The sequence below is a fragment of the Sinocyclocheilus anshuiensis genome, unplaced genomic scaffold, assembly GCF_001515605.1.
Source record: "Sinocyclocheilus anshuiensis isolate Anshui unplaced genomic scaffold, SAMN03320099.WGS_v1.1 scaffold322, whole genome shotgun sequence".
Classification (NCBI taxonomy): Eukaryota; Metazoa; Chordata; class Actinopteri; order Cypriniformes; family Cyprinidae; genus Sinocyclocheilus; species Sinocyclocheilus anshuiensis.
This window is the reverse complement of record NW_015542366.1, coordinates 1,542,949-1,547,906: the sequence shown is the minus strand read 5'-3', so window position 1 is coordinate 1,547,906 and position 4,958 is coordinate 1,542,949. Positions and strand designations below refer to the sequence as shown.

Below are 4,958 nucleotides of genomic sequence, written 5' to 3'. Positions count from 1 at the left end.
CTTTTCCACGACATTCTAATTTATTGAGATGCACCTGTATGTGAAGGCAGAATTATTAATTGCAAAAGTCAAAGCGCCACTAGGTGGCTTCAAAAGCCAAACAATGCTACCCCTGGCCTATTCATCCACCCATTCTCCAAACGGCTTGTTCTATGGTGGTGGGGATTCTATGGCTGGAGGCTATTCGTACCATGCTGGAAAGTTATTCCAAATGTTATTTACAGTAATAAATAAATAAATAAATAAAATTCTTTCAAGAAAAGATGTTGTAATAGAAAAATAAACATAATTGAGAAATATTTCCTTTTATGCTAAGTTAAAAATGACTGAATTAGCTTTTTTTTATTCACACGAGGGGAGTGCATATTATTATTGTTGTTATTATTATATTAGGATAATTCTCATGCTGTACTCTATTTTAGGTAAAATTATCATATTTTTCATCACATGCAGATAAACAGAATTTACAGGGCAAGCTATCTCAGAGGATACAGGCGATGCAGAGTCAACTCTTTCACGTAAGCATGACAGCTGTGGTCTTTCAAATTCATCATACAGATGTCCAGGATGTTTTTAACACACTGGAGGACACTGGGGGTTAAAATTATCATTTTCTTATTTCCAGGAGGGGCTCCATTAAAGCTGACATGACTCTTATCTTTGAGAATCCTTCTATAGTCCCAAGCTCATTTGAGGTAGAAGCTATTCTTAACAGGACCACTGTGAATGGTACCATACCTCTAGACATCATACTTGATACTATCAAAGCAGGTGAGTGTGTGACGTACAATACACAAATTAGCATGACAATTAAATCGTTCGATTTTCGAACTTTCATGTGTGCTGCACATTTTATATTACAGGGGAAATCGTTACTTCTACACCAGTGCCTGTCACAAATGTAACTGTTGAATCTACCACCATGAAATACACATCGAGTACAAATGGTATTTTCCAACTAATACTATGTTTCAGTGTTAAATAGTATTTTGTTTAAAACTTTTAAATACATAATATACAGTATTTGGTATATACCACATAGTGTGTAGTGTATTGATCACCCCGAGAACTCATCGCCATATATTCTTATCTTATATTATGTTTCTGTACTTCTTACCTTTTCAGAGTACACAAACACCACATCTAGTGGCTTTCCATGGATGGTACGCTGTTCACTAATGACTATATATCCAGCCATTATTGTTTTATTAGCACAAACATTGTTTTTGTAATTTTAAAGTGCACTGATAAAGTTCACTAAAGAAACAAAATGAAAGATAATATGTTTAATATAATATTTAAGCTGATTTTATTAGTGAAGAATGGACAAATGTTGTAGAAGTTTATTTTATGCAGAGACTAGAGACTATATTTTTTTAGGACCATCAGCCTATTAAATGTAATTAATCTGAGAAGGACTAGTCATCATCAGGGATTTGTGCAATTTAATTGTTTGTGTCAGATTAAAAAAATTATATGTTGGTTTGGAACTTAAGTGTACAAGATACACTTTTTTTCATTTGTTTATTAACATTATTTGGTTTCCTATTGATATATATTATTGCATCTGCTATGTGTATTCTTTGTTGTTAAAGTTAATGCATTCTTACATGTATCTTGTTTTGTCTTCTATTGTCCTCTTTGCTTTCTATATTTAACCATGGTACCAGTAGTGCATTTTTGATCACACATATTATAGCAGGAATAGGAGAGAATGGGAGAAATCAGGTATGATTATGTAACAAAGTGAGTTCTAACATCACCTGTTTATAAATTGGGTACAGGGATGATACACCCATACATGACCACCATCCTCCTCAGGTGATAGTAGAAGTAGTATATGGGCCCTATTTTAACGATCTAAGCGCATGGTCTAAAGCGCACGGCGCAGGTGCGCTCATGGCGTGTCAGAATCCACTTTTGCTAGTTTAACGACGGGGAAACGGTCGGCGTGCCCGGGCGCATGGTCTAAACGGGTTGTCCACAAAATAATGTTCTTTTTAGCAGCATCATATGACCCCTTTAATGAGTCATGGGTGTGTTTTGGGCGTAACGTGCAATAAACCAATCAGAGTCTCATCTCCCATCCCCTTTAAAGCCAGTTGCGCTCGCGCCATGGCGAGTTCGCTATTTACATGGCGGAATGTAATTTTTCATTTTTAAAAATGTTTGTGTGCTGCTGCGCGTCCCTGTGTGTGTGTAATAAGCAAAGTGGTCGTGCGTTGTGCACCCGCCAATAGAGAATGAGGAGTTACGTCACAATCTTTTCACTCCGCATTGCATTTCGGGAAGGCGCCGCCATATTAGCAGGATACGCTATCCGTTTCCATGGTTACTTCTCATTCTCTATAAGGATAAATGCTTATCTTTTGTTTTGTTTTTGCCTTTAAGTTAAACAACCATTCATTCTTCATTGTATCGTTTGCAGGGAAGAGAAGCTATTTTATCGCACTGCATGATATGCACTGCATTTCTCTCTTAGGTTTTGTAGAATTTCACTGCAAAAAATGCTTTTCTAGCTTAGATCTTTGTCTCGTTTCCAGCCAAAATATCTAAAAATTCTTAAATCAAGAAGGATTTTCTAGACAAGTAAAAATTATTGTCTTGTTTTCAGAAAAAACAAGTCAAAATTAAGTGAGTTTTTGCTTGAAACAAGCAAAATAATCTGCCAATGAGGTAAGCAATTACATAAGCAAAAATAATCTTGTTTTCTGTTTGAAATAAATCAAAGAAAATCCTTCTTGATTTAAGAATTTTTTGATATTTTGGCTGGAAACAAAACAAAAGATCTAAGCTAGAAAAGCATTTTTTGCAGTGTATGTCTAAATGTGTGCTTTTGTGACTTAGCTATATGGCCTATGAGGAAATATTTTGACTTAATCTGAAAAAAAAAACATTCTTGTTTGTAACAAAAATTATATAAATAAAGTAAATTGTATATCAACTGTAGAGAAAATGTACAGGTAATAGCATAATTTTAAGAGAATGAGGAGTTACGTCACGATCTTTTCACTCCGCATTGCATTTCGGGAAGGCGCCGCCATATTAGCAGGATACGCTATCCGTTCCCATGGTTACTTCTCATTCTCTATAAGGATAAATGCTTATCTTTTGTTTTGTTTTTGCCTTTAAGTTAAACAACCATTCATTTTTCATTGTATCGTTTGCAGGGAAGAGAAGCTATTTTATCGCACTGCATGATATGCACTGCATTTCTCTCTTAGGTTTTGTAGAATTTGGTTTACAGTGTTTACCCGATTAGCGTGAAAACAGTATCGCCCGCTGGACGCTCGCTGCTGCTTCAGTCATCATATGGTACATTATCCAAATAAAAGTGTGTTCAACAAGCTGACAGAAGTCGATCCATTTCTTTGTTGGAAACTTTTAAATGACAAAGTATAATTGTTGTCATTATAAATATTCATTTTTCCATGGCCACGGGGGAGAATCACAGATTGTGGGTCACATTCGGCGAACAGTCACGAACTCACTGTACTTTTTATATTTATTTCAACAAATGACCAGTAAAATCAAATCCCTAGGAGTTTGGGGAAAGTTTTGTAGCATTACTTTCAAAAACACACAGCAATGTGATTCTTTTATTGAGTGAGAGTCAGTGGGTTTAATCAGTGACATTAACAGATTTACTATTCGGCGTCTTCTCCGCGACCTCCTTCCCTTGGTGTTTTTACACATAGAAAAGGCGAAAAAACATATTGCATCGTCCAGTTTTCTCTCAGAACGATGATCTCAGTTACTATTGCAATTATCGATGCAGTATGAATGAAATACACTGGTGACATTTTTCACAATCACGACAAACAATCAAATACTGCCCTAAACTCAATAGCGGAAAGGCAGCGCTATCCCGCAAATATAGCGGATAATCAAAGCAGTTTCCCAGAACTCAACGCGGCGTTACGTCACATTCTCATTCTTTATAGGCGCATATTACCAGGGGTGGATCTACCGGGGTGGCAGCTGCCACCCTAAGAAAAAGCTGTGCCGAATTGTTTTTGCATTTGTTCGTGAATCAGATAATTACTGCTTCTCAGCTAACTCAGAAGTCCTCTGAGAAATCTAATCTGTCCGGTCTAATCTAATCTGGATATGTCTGAGATTCATCGCGTAATTGTTTGGTGATCCGATTCTGACCGCTCGCCCCACTTTCATCATGTATATAAGCCGTAACAATAACATGAAATCAATAAAAAGATGCCGATCACGGAAACTAATAGCAGAGTTAGGTAAGAATCTAATCGTATTGCAGTTTTCTCGATTGTTAATATAACTGATTTTAGTTGCCCCCCCACCCCAAACCCCACCCCTTTAATTCAGTTTTCAAAAAAAAGACACATTTCTCAAAAAGTTTAACAATGAGTAGCCTAAAAAATGATGACACACCAATCAGAATCTCTGCATGCTAACAACGGAGAGAGGAGAGAGCTGAGCCAATCATCTACAGGGGTTTTATACTTACCCATAGCCTACAGTATAATTACAGTACAGTACCAGTACATTAGATCATGGAAATGTCACTATTCTATATGTACAGTAAACTGTAAACACATGTTGTACACCTTCAAGCGTGTGACTGTCCAATTTTATTTGTAACCATTTTTTATGTGAACTGCATTTTTGCAGAACTGAGAAGTGATTGATATAGCTAGTCTTGTGTCAGAAACCAAGAAACTGCTATAGTACTGCATACTGTAATGAAATTTGGCCAAATGTGCAGAGGATCCTAAATTTACTTTTGAAATTTTATTTTTACTGTACTGTATTGTGGTGCAAGCCAAGTTCATACAATTCTTTGGTATTTGAACTTTTCTAGTGCTTTTCATCTACTGCAAGATTACTTTAAAGTATTAAAATGAAAATGATTTTTTCCCAAAAGTTCATTGCTGAATTATACATCTGTATCTGTAATTTAATTTATGTATACTGTAATAGACATT

General features: G+C 36.0%; 1 long non-coding RNA gene across 1 annotated transcript; it reads left to right on the top strand.

Moving 5' to 3' along the window:
* The first annotated feature begins 655 nt into the window (after nucleotides 1-655).
* LOC107692158 (uncharacterized) lies at nucleotides 656-1,201 on the top strand. Its single transcript, XR_001634620.1, has 3 exons — nucleotides 656-771; nucleotides 864-947; nucleotides 1,126-1,201. It is a non-coding gene; the product is annotated as an uncharacterized LOC107692158 (long non-coding RNA).
* Nucleotides 1,202-4,958: the final 3,757 nt, after the last annotated feature.